At 43.0% G+C, this 19,919-nt stretch overlaps 1 pseudogene; it reads right to left on the minus strand.

Annotated features, from left to right (window-relative positions):
- Nucleotides 1-4,738: 4,738 nt before the first annotated feature.
- LOC122519348 lies at nt 4,739-5,867 on the minus strand (annotated as a pseudogene).
- Between the last annotated feature and the right edge of the window lie 14,052 nt (nt 5,868-19,919).

Consider the following 19,919-nt stretch of genomic DNA (forward strand, 5'->3'; position numbering starts at 1 on the left):
CCGGATATTTTCGAAGAGAAAGTTTCTTTTCTTTATTTCCTATCCTTCATATCTTTTCAATAAAATACGAAAAAATTCTTAGGCTGCGAAAAAAAGTACCAAAAAACTCGAAAAAATTTCACTCCAAGGATCACAACGATCAATTTCGGCGAAAAAACATCGAAATCTAAACGAAAAGTTCTCAATAAATATCGAATATCGATGATTTTTATTCTTCCTAAAGAGTTCGTGGCCTTTCCTGCAAATAAATCGGCCCATTTTTTCGTTCGCGAAATCTATATTCGGATGTATGGACCGCAATATTTTTGACAAATCTTACGAAATAAAGGCTGAAAAGGGCATACAGTGGACGATACTATAGACTGTGAGCACAAATAATTCGTGAAGCTTGCTAGAAAACTTTTTCAATAAATTACGAAAAAATTCTTAGACAGAGATAAAAAAGTACCCAAAAACCCAAAAATATATCAATCCCAGGATCGCAACGATCTTTCTTCGTCGAAAAAACATCGAAATATACACGAAATATGCCCAAAACATGTCGAAAATCGAAGTTTTTTCATCTTTCCGAAGAGTTCGTGACAGTGCGTACAAAGAAATCGGCCCTTTTTTTCGTTCGCGAAATCTATATTCAGTGGTACCGACAGCAATATTCTTGGCAAATCTTACGAAATAAAGGTTGAAAAGGGCATACAGTTGACGATACTATAGACTGAGAGCACCTATAGATCGAGAAGCCTGCTAGAAAAATTTTTCAAAAAAATACGAAAAAATTCTCAGGCAGCGAAAAAAAAGGACCCAAAAACTCGAAAAAATTTCACTCCCTGGCTCACAAAAATCTTTCTTCGGTGAAAAAACATCGAATTTTACACAAAAAGTGTCCAAAACATGTCGGAAATCGATGATTTTTCATCTTTCCGAAGAAATCGTTTCTTTGCTTCAAAGAATGCGACTATTTTTTTTGTACGCGAAATCTATATTCAGTGGTATGGACAGCAATATTTTTGGCAAATCTTTCGATATAAAAGCTGAAAAGGGCATACAATGGACGAATCTATAGTCGGAGAGCACCTATAGATCGGGAAGATTGCTAGAAAACTTTTTCAATAAAATACGAAAAAATTCTTAGGCTGCGAAAAAAAAGTACCCAAAAACTCGAAAAAATTTCACTCCCAGGATCGCAACGAACTTTCTTCCGTGAAAAAATATCGAATTATACACGAAATATTCCCAAAACATGTCGAAAATCGATGATTTTTCATCTTCCTAAAGAAATCGTGGCTTTGCCTACAAAGAAATCAGCCATTATTTTCGTTCGCGAAATCTATATTCAGTGGTATGGACCGCAATATTCTTTGCAAATCTTTCGAAATAAAGGCTTAAAAGAGCATGCAGTGGACTATTCTATAGACTGAGAGCACCTATAGATTGGGAAGCTTGCATAAAAAATTTTTCAATAAAATACGAAAAATTCTTATGCAGCGAAAAAAAAAGGCCCAAGAACTCGAAAATATATAACTCCCAGGATCGCAACGATATTTCTACGGCGAAAAAACATCGAATTCTGTACGAAATATGCCCAGAACATGTCGAAAATCGATGATTTTTAATCTTCCTGAAGAGTTCGTGTCATTTCCTGCAAATAAATCGGGCCCTTTTTTTCGTTCGCAAAATCTATATTCGGATGTATGGACCGCAATATTCTTAGCAAATCTTACGAAATAAATTCTGAAAAGGGCATACAGTGGACAATACTGTAGACTGAGAGCACCTATAGATTGGGAAGCTTGCTATGAAAATTGTTTAATATAATATGAAAACTCTCTTAGACGGCGAAAAAAAGTGCCCAAAAATTTAAAAAAATTTCATTCCCTGAACCAAAACCATATTTCTTCGATGAAAATGCATTAAGCTCTAATCAAACAGTACCAAAAACATATAGAAAATCATCGATTCTTCATATTATCGAGAAGTTCACTGTCTTGCAATCAGCGATATCGGCTTCTTTTCTCGTTCACGAAGTCTATATTCAGTGGTATTAACTGCAATATTTCTTACAATTTTTTCGAAATAAATGCTGAAAAGCTTATACTGTTAAAGATCCTATATTCTTCGATGAAGTACAAATCGAAAAGCTTGCTAGAAACTTTTTGACATTAAAATATAAAAATTTTCTGCTACGGCGAAAAATTTGCCTAATAATTCGAAAGAATTTCATTCCTACCACCAAAACTATTTTTCTTCGACGAAAAAACATTCCATTCTACATGAAAAGTACCCTTAACATGTAGAAAATCATTGTTTTTTCATATATTTGAGAAGTTTGCGGTCTTGCTGTAAGCGAAATGTGCTCCTTTTCTAGATCACGAAATCTATATTTGGTGTTATTAACAGTAATATTTTTGACAACTTTTAAAAAAAAAAAGGCTGAAAAGATCATACAGTTAAAGATCCTATAATCTTCAATCAAGTACAAATCGTAAAGCTTGCTAGAAATTTTTGACATTAAAATATAAAAATTTTCTGCTTCTGCGAAAAAAAGTGTCTAATAATTCGAAAGAATTTCATTCCCAGGACCGAAACTATATTTTATCGACGTACATTCTACATGAACAGTACCCACAACATGTAGAAAATAACCGTTTTTTCATATTTTTGAGTAGTTTGTGGTGTTGCTGTAAGCGAAATAAGCTTCTTTTCTAGTTTTAGAAATCTATATTTGGTGTTATTAACAGTAATATTTTTGACAACTTTTTTGAAAATAAAAGGCTGAAAAGATCATACAGTTAAGGTTTAATATAGTCTGAAAACTTTTACAGATCAGAAGGCATGCTAAAAATTTTGTTCAGTAAATTATGTGATTTTCCTGTTAAGGTAAATAATAGGGACCCTAAATTAAAAAAAAATTTCATTCTTAGAATCGAAACTATATTTCTTCGAAGAAAAAGCATCTAATTCTACAAGAACAGTACACAAAACATGTAGGAAATCATCGATTCTTCATATTTTCGATAAGTTCATGGTCTTTCCATCAGCGAAATTGGCTCCTTTTCTAGTTCACGAAATCTATATTTGGTGTTATAACAGTAATATTTTCGAAAACTTTTTTGAAAAAAAAGGCTGAAAAGATCATACCGTTGAAGAATCTATAGTCTGCAAGCAAGTTCAGATCAGAAAGCTTGCCAGATATTTTTTTCAGTAAAATATTAGAATTTTCTGCTAAGGCGAATAAAAAAGGGGCCCTATATTTAAAAAAATTTGATTCCTTGAACTGAAACTATTTTTCTTTGACGAAAAAGCATTGAATTCTACACAAACATTACCAAAAACATATAGAAAATCATCGATTATTCATATTTTCGAGAAGATTGTGGTCTTTCCATCATCTAATCGGCTCTTTTTCTTGTTCACGAAATCTATATTCGGTGTGATTAACTGAATTATTTTTAAAAAACTTCTTGAAATAAATACTGAAAAGTTCATATAGTTAAAGATCCTATAGTTTGCGTACAAATACAGCTCGGAAAGCTTGCTAGTACATTATTTTTTATAAATCAAGAAAATTCTCTTAGACCACGAAAAAAAGTGCCGAAAAATTCAAAAGAATTTCATTCTCTGGACTAAATTTATTCTTCTTCGGCGAAAATGCATCTAGTTCTATACAAAAACTACCCATAATATGTAGAAAATAATCGATTCTTTATATTTTCGAAAAATTCGTGGTTTCGCCATCAGCGAAAGTTGCACTTTTTTTTCGTTCACGAAATCAATTTTCGTTGTGATTAACTGTAATATTTTTTTGACAAATCTTTCGATAATAGAGATAAAAAGAGCAAACAGTTGAAGATCCTATATTCTTCTAACAAGTAAAAATCATTAAGCAAACTAGAAAATTTTTTCAATTCTATATGAAAAAGTTTTTTGGCGGCGATAAAAATGTGCCCAAAAAAACGAGAAAAATTGATTCCCAAAACTAAAACGATCTTTTTTCGACACGAATCATTAAATTCTGCACAAACGCTACACAAAACATGTAGTAAATCGTCGATTCTTCATATTTTCGAGAAGTTCGTGGTCTTGCCATCAGCGAGATTTGTTTTTTTTATCGTTCACGAAATCTATATTCAGTGTGATTAACTCTTTCATCGCCGCGTCACCCAGATCTGGGTGACGGGTATGCTTCCGTGGGGATCCCGTCACCAAAATATGGGTGACGCTCTTCTTATTTAATTTAATACGATTTTCAGGTGGATTTTTAAAACGAATTTAATGGAATCAGTATTGAAATATAAATATAGGATATACAACATAAAAATACTACAAATATTCATATTATACTGTAGGATTTTTAATGGGAAAAACAGTTTTATTACAATTTCTAATGGTTATTACAAAACGCAGATCCTCTCTCTTACAACGCTCAACACTCACTACTCTTTGTCGCTCGTGCATTCATTCGTCGCATTCACACCGTCCGTTATTTCGTCCGTTGTATCAGGTTACTTAAAATCTAACCGATACCTATCGCCTTATGCTAACAAACCAGCGTCTTTGTCGGCAGACCCAAAAGATAAGACGGCGACGCTTACTACGGTCTCCTACAATATTATAATTTTTACTAATTTATATAAGATAACATATTGCATTATACTATCTCGTATGGTGTGCGTTGAAACATTGTAAACACATTTGTAGTTAATTCGGACACTTGGAACAATAGGTCGTAGATTATTTTACATTTTTTTTGCTTCTTGTCGTTCAGCAGTTTGCCTCCTTTTCTGGTAACATAGGGCGCACGACCTTCTTAAAGACTTGCCCTGCTCATTCGTACGAATCTCCAGCTTATGGGACACGTTCCTTGTTCTAGTAGAATTTTCCGGGGACAACCATTCGGCAACAAGCAGCTCTCGAAATTTTCTTATTCCAATTTTGTTATTTTTGACTCTCTGGTATACGATGTGAGCATTTACTACACTGGTACCCAAAAGCAAATGTAGTGCTTATTTTCGATACCACTTGATACTTTTCCGTATCATTTTGGCATATGATACCATCTGGTAGCTCCTGTCGATGCTATTTTTTCCATTATTATAAGCAATAACTGCCAAAGGTTTCTGTTTAGGAGGACGTCCACGATGAGTAGAATCCGTGGTTGATGTCATGATAGGTGGATGTTTTGTTAATAACATCCTAACTTCGCGAACGTTCCAACACCTCAGCACCACAATACCGTTGTCGTCTTCTCTTGATACTATATCACCTCTCTTCAGTGGGTATGACATTACAAATCTCGGCATAAATTTTTTGTTATATCGCACAGTCCCAACGACATGCGTCTTGAATTGTAAAAATTTTAGTGCTAACTCATAACTGGTATAAAAGTTGTCGATAAACAAAGTTCGTCCCTCATTTATCAATTTATCTGCTAGTTCAATGCAGACGTTTTCCGCTAGGCCAACTTGCCTTCTTCCGTTGGTATCTCGTCGAGAATATACTTTCGCCGACCATGTATATCCTTCGGTAGAGCACAATTTGAACAGTTTTATACCATATTTGTGGGATTTCGTTGGGATATACTGCTTGAATATGAGTCGTCCCCTCCAAGGAAGCATTGTTTCGTCTATTACAATATCTTCACCTGGTGAAAAGACTTTCTGGTAATTATCTACCAATAGGTTTATGAGTGGCAAAATTTTTCCGAGTCTGTTACCCTCTTCTATCGTTTCGTTATTTGCAAAATGCAAGTTTGCTAACAGTAACTCAAAACGATTACGGGGCATCTGACTGCGCGGAAATGCGAAGTTGTAGATCGGGTCCTTTGACCAACATCTAACGAGCGGTGTCTTCACCAGACCCATCCAAATCATCAGTCCTATAAATTTTTTTATTTCTGCACAAGTCGTGGGCTTCCACCTCTTCTTCAATCGAGCATGTTCAGTCGTATCTTGTTGCAATTTTTGCTCTGCATATGTTGGTCTCCGTGACTAAAAGGCTTATCAGGTTTTCATCCAAGAAAAGCAAAAGTACTTCAGTTGCCTTAATGTCAGACGGCAAATCCATGAGAAGGCCACTTTTTCCGGTGAACGTACATGATTGGTGCCTGTTAGCAAACTCATTCCACTGAATATGGTCCAATGAATAAGCAATAGAGTTCAGCTCCTCTTCTTCGTCCAGAGCAAGTTCTTCTAACATGTGGTCAAGGTCTTCACTTGCATATGATTCCTCAGTATCGGAGCTTGAACTCGATGAGATTCTATTTAGCACTTTTCTTCTAAAACTCACTACTTCCTCACCACTGCTCTCCTCACTTTCAATTATATTTTTACGCTTTCCAATAAACATTTTGAGGATAAAAGTATGCTTCTCAAATAAAGGATCTGCGATAACTGCAGTGAGATCCTAAACAGTCAACTAGCCGAAAACCTTATCGCTCTCCACATTTTAGAACTAAATATTAGGTCTACCGGAAAGAAAGAATGCAACAAAAGGAAAAAAATTTTTTAGAATGCAACAAGAGGAAAAAAATTTTTTAGAATGCAACAAAAGGAAACAAATTTTTTAGAATGCAACAAAAGGAAAAAAAATTTTTAGACAGCAACAAAGGGTAGACCTGATAAAAAAGTATCAAAAGGAAAATTATCGAAGTATCGAATGAAAATAAAAAAATCGAATAAAATATTATAAATGTTATGAATGTGAAACGATACACGAGTACCTACTTGAGTTACATCCCTGCTATTTCTCGCTTATCACTCTGTTTATGTTTCGGCGCTCCGAAAGTCGAATTTGGGCCGCGGGATAAACTCAATGCAATCGCGCTTGGCGACGAACGTATTAACTGTAATATTTTTGACAAATTTTTCAAAAAAAATGCTGAAATTTTCATACAGTTTGAGATTCTATATTCTGCAAACAAGTACAGATCGTAAAGCAAACTAAAAAATTTTTCCAATATTATAAGATAATGTTCTTAGACGGCAGTAAAAATGTTCCCAAGAAACCGAAAAAATTTGATTCCTATGACGAGAACGATCTTTCTTAGACGTTAAAGCATTGAGTTTTACACTATCAGTACCTAAAACATGTAGGAAATCATCGATTCTTCATATTTTCCAGAAGTTCGTGGTCTTGTTATCAGCGAAATCGCCTCTTTTTCTTGTTCACGAAATATATGTTAAACGACCGACGCCTTGTATCGGTACTCCGGTGGTTTTTTTGTCGTTGAAAATGCACTTATAGATGAATTTTAGGAATCGTTTATTTATGAGGAATGAGGGTAGGTGAAAATAAATTAAAATATATTTTTTGAGCCTAGTCAGTACTAATAAGTACGATTTATTTGGCTCGTTGCAGGGAAAAGCCTTTCGGTATAAAAACCCTGGTTGAAAATACAGTTGATGCTGATGTGTCGCTGGCTTGCCTATCGGCAGCTATCGCTGATGATGTTAATCCAAAGGCAGAATGTAATTCTGACCACGTGGCCTTCTTTTCTCTTGTTCCTTTGTTCCGCTGATGTAATAGTAGCGCAGGAGTGTAGTTCTCTTTGATGTAATCGCTCGCAGGTCTCGTGGTAGAATAGCATTGAAGCGTGAAAGCACGCGGCTTTTATAGAAAAAGACGATGCAACGCGCGGACCAATTACCGAAAAGTTAGATAACGTAGCTGTCGATGCATATGATTAGACTAATAGAAATGGTGGGAGAACGCGTGCTAGAAGAACGAAAGCGCCCTGCAAGGAGTTCGCTGCGCTCCTTTGTTACACCGTAACTAAGATGTTTCTTTGTCGCTATATCTCGGCACGCGTCGATATGTCTCGAAACGTCCAGATGATTCTCACTCATTCGCTTGCGTAGGATTACGCAACATCCTCCCCGTGGGTAGGGGGTAGTAGAATACTCCCACAGTACTCCCTGCTTGTCGTAAGAGGCGTCTAAAAGGGAGGGTATGAATGGTGTGTGCGTGCTCTGTGTGGCTATTCCTCTCTGTCGTTCTTTCTATCCCCTCTTTTTCTATTCTTTTCTCCGCCTTTTTACTTCCTTCCTTTCCTTTCCTTTCCTCACAGGGCTTGTGCCTAAACATTAATTAAATATAGAAGGTACAACTTCAGTGACCAACCAGTGTGGGAGGGATACCCACACAACGGCGGTGCTTGGTGGTGGTAGGACAGGCCACCCACCGTCGTCATCCTACGACTGTCATGAGTCTGCGGTAGGCAACCCGGCCCAGACTCTGGTTACTGCCTCGGGAAGTTGTTCGCAGGTAGGTGACCTGGCCTGCGGACTGACTAATGCGTCAGGAAAAGAGGCGGAGATGGAGAAGTGGCAGCGAGAGGCCAGGGCTCTGGAGGAACTACGGCTCTCGGACTCGGACCTGCCGATTGTGACCAGGAGAAAGGTAACATCCCGTCATCAGAGGAGGACGACTGCTTCATCGTTGAACCGGAGGCGTCGATCAAAAGCGGAACCAACATCCAGCCGCTATCAACGCTGGAAGCCGGAAGGCTCCCGGACAGACTTAGGGTGCACCTAAGGGGGTTGGAGGCCGAACGGGCGCGATGCTCCAACCTTAAAGGAGAGGTTTCGGGCAAAATGAAGCGTCTCATCAAGGAGGCGCTCATCGTTGCCGATGAAGTGGAGGAGCGACTGGACAGGCAGTCGGGCACTCCGTTCTCAAGGGCTGAAGCAGTCATTCAGCTGAGAACAGAAGCAAAACTTCGCGACGAGAAGATGCGCGAAATGGAGGCCGAGATCGCTGGGCTCGGGAAGGAGCTCAAGCAGCGCGAGGTTCCAACACGGAGCTAAGGAGTCAAGACGGTGGCTGCCCCAAGTCAGGGGAGACAGGTGCCGTCCACAGGAGAAAAAGCCACCCTAGCTCTGGAGAAGAGGCTGGAAGATGCAAGAGCTGGTGACAACGAGGGGTGTGTGATGGCTATGCTGAGGGAGCTGAATAAGAGCGTTGAGACTCTGCAGCGAACCCAGACAGAGTTGTGGAACGCTTTCCACGGAACCAGCTGGCCCCTCCAGCGTGGGACAAACGTGGTCGGGAAGACCGTGCAGGGAGGAAATGGGAGTGCGCCTGCCCCGGGAACTTCGAGAGCTCCTACCCCAAGGATAATCGCCGTGAGTGCAGCAGCCCCCTTTGCAGGATGGGTTTATCGAGATGGTGAAGAAGAGGACACGCCGCCTGCGGATAGAGCCAGCTGTTGAACAGAGGAAGACCACAACCCCGGGGGAACGCGCAAGAGGGGTGGAAGTTACGAAAAGTGGAGAGAGAAGTGCTACAGGAAGTGGCACTTCTAAGAAGAAGAAAAAGAAGAAGAGCCGCAGCGGTGGGACCAGGGAGACTGCAGCGGTCTCACTGGTGTGCAATGAGGCGGTATCGTACCGCGATGCCCTCGCCAAGGCCAGGGAGAGCATCAGCCTCAGCGAAATTGGAGTAGACTCAATGACGATGAGAAGGGGTCTCACGGGGGCCTTCATCTTCAGCGTCAGGGGAAAGGAGGCCGCTGCGAAGGCAGACCGGGTAGCCGAGGCCCTGAAGAGGACGGTACCGGAAGCCAAGGTAGCTCGGCCACAGAGGATGGGGTCCTTCAGACTAGTGGGCATCGACCCAAGTCTGAATATGACCATTGTGAGGAATGCTCTCCTCACAATTAAGGGAAACATCGACCCGAACAAGATCTGGGTCGGTATGATCAGGGCGGGCAGAGGGCGTCTCTGGGAGACGGTGGTCTCCGCCCCGGTGGAGATGGCACAGGCCGTCATCGCCAAGGGGAGGGTCGACTTCGGGCTATATCGGGCAAGAGTGGTCGAACTCCGGCAAAGACCACTGCGTTGCCACCGGTGCCTTGCCAGAGGGCACGTCGCTGCGAGCTGCCCGAGCCCGACCTCTCGAGCGAACCTTTGCCATCAGTGTGGTCAACCGGGCCACATTGCGAAGGCCTGCAGGAACAAGATGGAGTGTCCGGTATGCAGGCACGCCGGGCATAGGAACAAGAACCATCGTGCGGGAACCTGGGAATGCCCGGCAGTCCCTCCGCGAAAGGCGTTCAATGAAACGCGTGCGACCGCGAGTGCTAGTGAGGCTCGGGTGCCTGGTGTTTCAGTGGGGGCAGCAATCAGGGGGGAGGATGTGGGGATGGACGTGGACCCGTCCATTTCCACAAGTGCGGTGTGTGAGACGGTTTCGCATAGCAAGGGCTGCGAAATGAACAGGCGTGCGGAGCCTGCAACGGGAGTGAGTGTCGGTGGGGTGAACAACAACAATGTCCCCCAGTGAACAGTGCGTGCAGGTGAACCTGAACCACGCGCGCGGTGCGCAGGACCTGCTGGTTCAACGTATGCGCGAGTGTGGGGCGGGGATCGCGGTTATCGCAGAGCCGTGGTGGGTGCCTCCCAGGGATGAGAAATGGTTCTCGTCCCTGGGGGGGACTCCGCTGTCTGCGGTACTGGTAGGCGAAAGCGGAAGACCCTGCAGTCTGGTGCTCAGGGGTAGCTTCTTTGTTTCCGTTAAGTGGGGGGACTCGCTGGTGATTTCCGTCTACTTTCCCCCCAGCGAGGTAATCAGCGAATTTTGTAGACTCCTGGACGAGCTCGAAGAGCTCTTGGGAAGATTCCCTACCTCTCCAGTGCTGGTGGCTGGCGACTTCAATGCCCTGGCCCGTAGATGGGACCCGAGGGGTAGAAGCAACCTAAGGGGAGAGTTGCTTTCTACCTGGGCCAATCGGTTGAACTTGCACTTCTTCAACCGGATTGGTCACCCCACGTGCGTTCGGCCGCAAGGGTCGAGCGTTATCGACCTCACGTGGGGCTCGTCAGCTGCTAGCATCCGCTTATCGGAATGGAGGGTAGATGAGGCAGAGTCCCTGTCGGACCATACGTACATTACGTTCAAGTTCTGCCACGAGACTACAGGAGCCCGAAGTTTGAGCCTACCTGTCAGGATTTTCCCCCGATGGAATGCGAGGGCTGCGGACGAAGACATGCTCGCCGCTGCCCTCATATCGGGCGACTGGACTCGTCCCAGTGGTGTATATGGTGCGCGAGTGTACGTTAAGTGGATTCGCGAAGTGCTAGTGCGCGCGTGTGACATGGCACTGCCGAGAGCGAGGGACACGAAAGACAGGAAGAGGAAGGTGTGCTGGTGGTCGCAGGAACTGACTGCTCTTAGAGCGGCAGCGACTACGGCTCTTAGGCGCTTTCTTAAAGCCAGACGCAGCGGGGACCAAAGAAGAATAGAGCTGTGTCTTGAGGCCCGTAGGGAAACTAAGAAACTGTTGAAGAGGGCCATTAAGAGAGCCAAAGCCATGGCCTAGAGGGACTTTGTAGGGACGCTGGAGGCAGACCCGTGGGGCAGACCATTTCGCCTGGTCATGGGGAAGCTAAGGCCATACTCTGCACCCCTGACGGAGGTGCTCGAACCAGACGTGCTGGACTGAGTGTTTGGGGGCCTCTTTCCCCAAGTGGGGCGGGACAGTACTCGGGACGTGCGCGGGGTACAGGTGGATGGCGCGATGGTAACACCGGAAGAGGTGCTGGCCGCGTCGAAAAGGATAGCCGGTGGGAAGGCTCCGGGACCGGATGGAGTCCCGGGCATGGTGATAAAGACAGCGGCGGTGCACTGCGGGGTCGGTCTAGCGAAGCTCTTCACGTAGTGTTTTAGGACCAGCAACTTTCCAGCGACCTGGAAGAGGGCTAGGCTGGTCCTGATAAAAAAGAAGCAGGACGCCCAACCCGACCTGCCTGGCTCCTACAGACCGATCTGCCTGCTAGATGAGACAAGTAAATTATTCGAAAGAATAATTGTCTCAAGGATAAGTGAGTGCCTGGAGACAAGGGGTCTGCTTTCACAGGCGCAGCATGGCTTTCGCGTTGGACAATCAACTGTAGGTGCCATCATGGTTGTAAAAGGTATAGTGCGGGAGTGCGTGGACAGTGAACGCGTCGGGATCCTGACCTCGCTGGACATCAAGAATGCATTCAACTCGCTACCATGGGAGACCATCTTCAGGGCCTTGGACGAGAAGGGTCTTCCCACATACATTGCGAATATGGTGAGAAGTTATCTTTCAGACCGATCGTTACTGTTTGTCGGAAGACTGGGACGATTAGAGGAAAGTATTTTCCGGATCGGTGACTAAAAGTCAGGCGTTTGGGGGTGTGTTGTAATTATTCGAGCGGCAGTAGACGCAACGTTTCAGGTCGAGGTGGATTCATTGGTGCTACTCAGATTAACTTTGCTCCGTCCTTCGGTCAGCTTCGCTACGAGACCAGCAGGAGTGTTAGTTTAGGACATCGTGTTTGCCGATCCAGAGTTGGCCGTCTCGAAGAGGGGCGATTTAATTTTAGGGACGATGTTTACGGTCAAATACTTCGGCCTGGTTTAAGGAAATCCTCGTCGTCGTAGCTTGTCGCTCAGGACACGGCGTTAGGATAGATCATCTCCGAATCAGTTGATGCAGGAGCTGCACGGTAGGCGGAGGGGAGTGCGACTAATTATCCGTTGCAATTGCTGCCCTGTTCCCCTCAAGAGGATGTGGACAAACGTTACAGCAATTTTGAGAAGCTGGAAGACGTGTCAGCCGCACCTAAGCGGTTGACGTCAGAAGATGAGAGATGCGAGAGAACCTTCCAGGAGATGCATCGAAGGGATCGGAGAGGTTGATACGTGGTGCAGCTACCGCTGAAGCAGGATCTCTCTCCAGTCGCAGCAGAGACGAAGCGGATCGCTCTTAGCTCTCTCTTGTATTTACATCGTAGGTTGGCAAGGCGTATGACTGGCTCAGGCGTATCGTGAATTCATTGAGTCGTACGAGGAGTTGATTCATAGGTCACGAAGTTCGAAGTCAGAGATCCCAAGCCAGGAGGCATGGTAGTTAACTCATAATGCAGTGGTGCAGCAGAGTGATTCAAGGAGGAAATTAAGGGTGGTATTTAACGACTTTCATCGTACGAGGGACGGAGACTCACTAAACTCAAAGCAAAAGCGATCTCTCATTAATTTTACTTAATTGGCGCAGGTACCGGTTTGCATTTATTAGAGATATTGTTATGATGTTTCGACAGCTTCGGGTGGTACCGAAGCATCAGGATTATTAGAGGATTATCTTTCATCGACGTTTCATAGGAACCGGGGAAATTCCATCTAAATACGGCCACTTATGGCACAGCTTGCGCTCCCTATCTGGCAATTTGGACCCTGTCGCAGTTGATTCGGGATGAAGGTACGCAGTTCCCTCTCGGATTCCATTGTTTGCAGTCAATGACGATGTCGTCAATGTCGACGATACTTTCGCAGGTGCGGACGACATACCGACTGGGGTTAAGAAGAGATTTGAGCTTATTGAGCTATTAGCTTCTGCTGGTATCCAGCTAGATAAGTGGGTGGCAAATTGTACAGAATTACTTCTAGATTCAGCATGACAGGTCGCGGAAAGGCCAATAGAGTATAATCAGACCGTCAAAACTTTAGGCGTTCGCTGGGTTCCGGAACGAGATGAGTTTAGGTTCGATGCAGCTGGCATTGGAGAATTTGGCTGCCGCTATACTAAAAGGTCGGTCTTGCCGAACATCGCTCGTATATTCAACCCATTAGGATGGCTCTCACCGGTTACCGTTATTGCCATGATACTAATGCAGAATATGTGGATATTTAAATGTGATTGAGACACATCATTACCATCGGAAGTCTGCGAGCGTTGGTATAGGTATTGCCGAAGTTTAGTTACATTGCCGTGTTTATCTGTAGGGAGATGGCTAGGAGGTACCTCTAACTCTTCTCACCAGATTCGTGGTTTCTCTGATACCTTCGCGAGCGTACGCCGCAGCGATGTATATACATATTGACGAGGGCGATGGAAAGTTCTGGGTGTCGTTATTAGCTTAAAAATCAAAGGTAGTTCTGGTAAAACACTGTGAGTATTCCCAATTTAGAACTTTGTTTAGCAGCTGTTTTCGTTAAGCTTATTCTCCATCTAATTAGCTTGGACTTTTTATAGAAGTGCCCAATTTTTTGCCTGGTAAGATAGACAGATCGTTCTTAGTTGGCTTCTTAAGCATTCGTACAACTGAAAAACCTTTGTAGCTAATCGTGTTTCACTAATTCAAACTCAATCATCATCAGCAACGTGGTCTCATGTGCTGAGCAAGGAAAATCCTACCGATTTGGTATCGCGAGGAGTTCCACTGGAAGAGTTAGCTAAGAGTGCTCTATCGTGGTAAGGCCCGGCATAGCTACCCATGCCTCCCATCTAGTGGCCCCGGTCGGTTGAGACGGTTCGAGTTAACCATGTCCGCTATGGCTCAAATGAGTCTGAAATCCTGACCCGATTCTCCTTTCTAACTAAACTTCTCAGATTTATCGCGTATTGCAGGCGCCCAATTGCCAGGGTACGAAATAGCCGACCGTTAGTAATAGGTACCTCATCTTGTTTTCTGACCAGTACAGAAATTTCTGACGTACGAGTAATGGTCATTCGTTTAGTTCAGGCAACAGCCTTCGCGACGGAGATTGAACTTTGAAAGCCGGGAAGAGAGTGCAAAAAGGAAATCAACTCAACAAGTTAAACCCCTTCGCGAGTGAGGGCAATGGTCTCTTACGAGTAAGAGGTCGGTTGACTTGTTCCTACATATCCTTTGATCAGAAACACCTGCCAATCTTGCCCTAGCATTCTAATTTTAGTCGATTGTTTGTGCGTCATGCGCACTACCAGTGTCTTCATGGAGGTCCTACTTTAACGTTAAATCACTTGATGTCGCAAGTATGGATATTAGGCAGGAATCGGTTTATCAGATCGACTATTCGGGCTTTTATGTCGTGCTTGAAGGCTTTGCCTCAATTGGCTCTCCAACTTACGGGTGAGCTTCCTGTATATCTAGTGATAGAGAGTAGAGCTTTTGCGAATTCCGGTCTCGATTATGCGAGTCCAGTACTGGGGCTTATGTCAAAGGGTCGCGGAAATCGCGCCGGTAAGGGCTACATTGTATTGTTCATATGTTTTGCTACTCGAGATATCCATCTCGAAATCGTTAGCGACCTAACCTCGGAATCCTTCATTTGCGCGTATCGTCGGTTTGTAGGAAGACGGGGCATTGGCCAGAACCTCTATAGCGACAATGCTACTATTTTTCAGGGAGTCCCAGCTTTTATTCAGGACGCTGATTTATCAAAATTACCAGAGAACCGGTTATGTAGGTTTCAGCTTCTACAGCACATCCGTGATACTTTCTAGAAGCGCTGGTCGACCAAATATTTAGCACATTTGCAAGGTCGAGAAAAATAGAGGGATCCTTGCGAGAATTTCAAAGTAGGTCAGCTTGTGCTGATAGGGGATGATCGATACCTTCCCTTAAAATGGCCCGGGCGGGTTGATGCGATTGGTCACCGTCAAGACAGCCAACTCTTCATGCCAGGGACACATTGCTCGCCTTTGGCCCCTCAGATCGAATGATACAGATAAATGAGACAGTCAATCAACAATAGCTGGCTTTAATTCGTCGGTACGACGAAGGCGGGCTGAATGTTCGGCGAATTTAAGGCGTTAGATCCGGTAGATGGTTCGGAAAAGAGAGTTACACGATCCTGGCATTATTCTGTTAGGATCTGCCTGCGTGTGCGAATTTGGGGAACGGTGTGTTGCGTACCAAAAGCGAGATGCTAGCGTGAAATGTGTGGGCTTGTGCCGATCACCTGGAAAGTATTGTAATTCTGACAACTACCATCGTGGGATAGGGTTGTAGCTGGTCGAGCTACAACCAAGGATTTGTTTGTAGCTTTTGACTAGCTGTCATTGTGGGATAGGATTGTAGCCAGACGGGCTACGACCAAGTAATTAAGTCGTTTTGCGACAAAGGATAACGTACGTTCGTAAGGCCGATAACGGGCCGAATTATATAGCGTTATCTAAACGGTTTGCGGCGGAGACGGAAGGTAAGAGAGCTCTCTAGCGTGCAACAAAAGGTACCTCGTGACGTAGCTGCGTGAACTCGTTCTTTCTTCAACCTATCCGCAGGTTACTGCTTATTGTATCGTTTTCGTCTCGAATAAAGCCTTTGATTGCCTCGGTTTTTTTCTCAATTTCGTGAGAGTTTTTATGCAGAAGCAAGCTGTTCTGTATCGCGTAAAATTGTGTTGATTGATTTATCTATTCTTTCCTGCGTTGAAATCATTACTGAACTCACGACATTAATCTGTAATTATTTCCGGTCTTATATATTCTATAAACAGTCGCAGTTTATATATTCTATAAACGCTTGTTATAGCCTAGTTATTAAAAACTCAAGTGAAATTTCTGCAGATAATTATCACGAATTGAATTTTTGTGTCTGAAGAAAAAGAGCGATTTCTTTAATGGTATAACTACGAATTTTTTAAATGAAGAAAAAACAGGTGAAATTCCTCGTGTTAATCGTAATTTCTGTTGAGAATTCTTCGTTTTTTCGACAATATACGTTCGTTTTGTATCTGCGATCGAAAATTTTTCGAGTTTTTGAGTACTTTTTTTTGCAATCAAATAAAATTTATGTATTTCGTTGAAAAATTTTGCCTGAAACCATATTGATAAATACGAGTTTGTAATCTAAAAGATATCTGAAGATACGTTGTTTATACCCTAGAAATCAAAAACTTTTGTAGAAATTCTACAGCAAATATTTACGAATTGCGTTTTTAAGTCCGAAAAAAGAGCGATTTCTTTAATGGTATGACTACGAATTTTCTATTTTTCGTGGTATTTTCATTAGGAATTTGACGCTTTTTTGATGGAAAACGTTCGTTTCGTATCGGCAGTCAAAATTATTATAAGTTTTAAGCACTTATTTTCGCCGTTGTAGACAATTACACTATTTCGTTGAAAAAATTTACCTACAATCTTTTCGATCCATTATAGTAAGCTCATTAAAAAATCTTCAAATGTACGCTGTTTATACCCTAGTTATCAAAAACTTAGGTCAAATTCCTACAGATAATAGAAACAAATTGAATTTTCATGTCCAAAATGTAGTGACGGTTTCTTTGATGGTATGACTACAAATTTTTTTAGCAAAATAAAATAGTGAAAATTCCTCTTGTAGCTGGTATTTTCTTTACAAACTCGACATTTTTTTTAAAGAAAAATGTTCGTTTCGCATCTGCGATCAGAATTTTTTCGAGTTTTAGAGAACTATATTTTCGTCTTTGAAAAAACTACCCTATTTCTTTAACAAAATATTTTAGCTACCTTCTCAATCTGTTCGAATTCGCTAACTATAAGATCTCAAAAAATATAAATGATTTTTCTAGCTTAGTTTTTGAAAGCTTCGGCGAAAGTAATGTAGGATTCGTGAAAAAACTGGGCCGTTGGACAGACTGGACCGGGACTCGAACCCGGATCTTCCGCTTTCCGGGCGACTGCTCTTTAACCAATTGAGCTATCCAGGGCCCACCGTCCAATCTCCTCACGAACGCCTACTTAAGTGTTTGGCTTGGAGGTGCTCGCATCCCACATTCTACCCCCCCGCAACTACATTCGACCCCGAATGTTCGTCATTGGAAAACCTCTTCCCTGAACCATCTATCCTTCTTCGTTGTACACGTCTTACTTTACGTCTTTACTTTACGTCTTTACTTTACGTCTTTACTTTACGTCTTTACTTTACGTCTTTACTTTACGTCTTTACTTTACGTCTTTACTTTACGTCTTTACTTTACGTCTTTAATCCTGAACGCATTGCTGGGCGCCTAAAGGCCGTCTGCCTAGTCCCCCAGCCAACCGTTCACGTCGCCACTATACGTCTTACGTCGGCCTAACCTCTCTTTGATAGATGTTCAATTAATTATTTTTCCCTAATTGTTGCACGGTCGTAGAAGTGTGACACAAAGCAAACCTCCATCCCGGACGAGCCCCCAAAATGTAGGATTCGTGAAAAAACTGGGCCGTTGGACAGACTGGACCGGGACTCGAACCCGGATCTTCCGCTTTTCGGGCGACTGCTCTTTAACCAATTGAGCTATCCAGGGCCCACCGTCCAATCTCCTCACGAACGCCTACTTAAGTGTTTGGCTTGGAGGTGCTCGCATCTCACAGTAATACAGTGAATACTACGGAATATATATTTCGTGAACAAAAAAAAAAGCTAATTTATTTCTTTGATGGCAATAAGAAGAACTCCCTAAAAAGATGAGAAAAAGTTGAATTCTTACATGTTCTGTGTGCTTTTCGTGTAGAATTCAATGCTTTTTGGACGAGGAACGATAGTTTCGATCTTATGATCAGATTATTTTCTAGATTAAAGACCCTTTTTTCTGTTGGCTACAAAATTTTTATATATCATTGATATAGGATCTTCAACTGTATACTCTTTTAAACTCTATTATCGAAAGATTTGTCAAAAATATTACAGTTAATCACACCGAATGTAGATTTCGTGAACGAGAAAAAGAGCCAATTTCGCTGATATCAAGACCATAAACTTTTCGAAAATCTGAAAAAACGATGATTTCCTACATGTTTTTGGTATTGATCGTGTAAAATTCAATGATTTTCGTATAAGAAAGATAGATTTTGTCCTAGGAATGAAATTCTTTCGAATTTTTGGGCCCTTTTTTTCGTGGTTTATGAGAATTTTCGTTTTATTTAAAAAATGTACTAGCGAGTCTTCAAATCTGTACTTGTACGAAGACTATTGGATCTTCAACTATATGAACTTTTCAGTATTTATTTCGATAAGTTTTTCAAAAATATTACAGCTAGTTATACTGAATATAGATTTTGTGTACGAGAAAAAGAGCTGATTTCGCTGATGGCAAGACCACAAACTTCTGGAAAATATGAAGAATCGATGATTTCCTACATGTTTTAGGTACTGATAGTGTAAAACTCAATGCTTTAACGTCTAAGAAAGATCGTTTTTGTCTTGGAAATCAAATTGCTTTGATTTTTCTGGCACTTTTTATAGCCGTCTAAAAACATTTTCTTATAGCATAGAAAAAATTTTCTAATTTGCTTTACGATCTGTACTTGTATGCAGAATATAGGATCTTAAAATGTATGCTCTTTTTAACTCTATTATCGAAAGATTTTTCAAAAATATTACAGTTATGCACACCGAATATAGATTGTTGTCCACCACTGGGACGAGTCCAGTCGCCCGATATGAGGGCAGCGGCGAGCATGTCTTCGTCCGCAGCCCTCGCATTCCATCGGGGGAAAATCCTGACAGGTAGGCTCAAACTTCGGGCTCCTGTAGTCTCGTGGCAGAACTTGAACGTAATGTACGTATGGTCCGACAGGGACTCTGCCTCATCTACCCTCCATTCCGATAAGCGGATGCTAGCAGCTGACGAGCCCCACGTGAGGTCGATAACGCTCGACCCTTGCGGCCGAACGCACGTGGGGTGACCAATCCGGTTGAAGAAGTGCAAGTTCAACCGATTGGCCCAGGTAGAAAGCAACTCTCCCCTTAGGTTGCTTCTACCCCTCGGGTCCCATCTACGGGCCAGGGCATTGAAGTCGCCAGCCACCAGCACTGGAGAGGTAGGGAATCTTCCCAAGAGCTCTTCGAGCTCGTCCAGGAGTCTACAAAATTCGCTGATTACCTCGCTGGGGGGAAAGTAGACGGAAATCACCAGCGAGTCCCCCCACTTAACGGAAACAAAGAAGCTACCCCTGAGCACCAGACTGCAGGGTCTTCCGCTTTCGCCTACCAGTACCGCAGACAGCGGAGTCCCCCCCAGGGACGAGAACCATTTCTCATCCCTGGGAGGCACCCACCACGGCTCTGCGATAACCGCGATCCCCGCCCCACACTCGCGCATACGTTGAACCAGCAGGTCCTGCGCACCGCGCGCGTGGTTCAGGTTCACCTGCACGCACTGTTCACTGGGGGACATTGTTGTTGTTCACCCCACCGACACTCACTCCCGTTGCAGGCTCCGCACGCCTG

This window comes from Polistes fuscatus, unplaced genomic scaffold (genome assembly GCF_010416935.1).
Source record: "Polistes fuscatus isolate 324 unplaced genomic scaffold, CU_Pfus_HIC Scaffold3, whole genome shotgun sequence".
Lineage (NCBI taxonomy): Eukaryota > Metazoa > Arthropoda > Insecta > Hymenoptera > Vespidae > Polistes > Polistes fuscatus.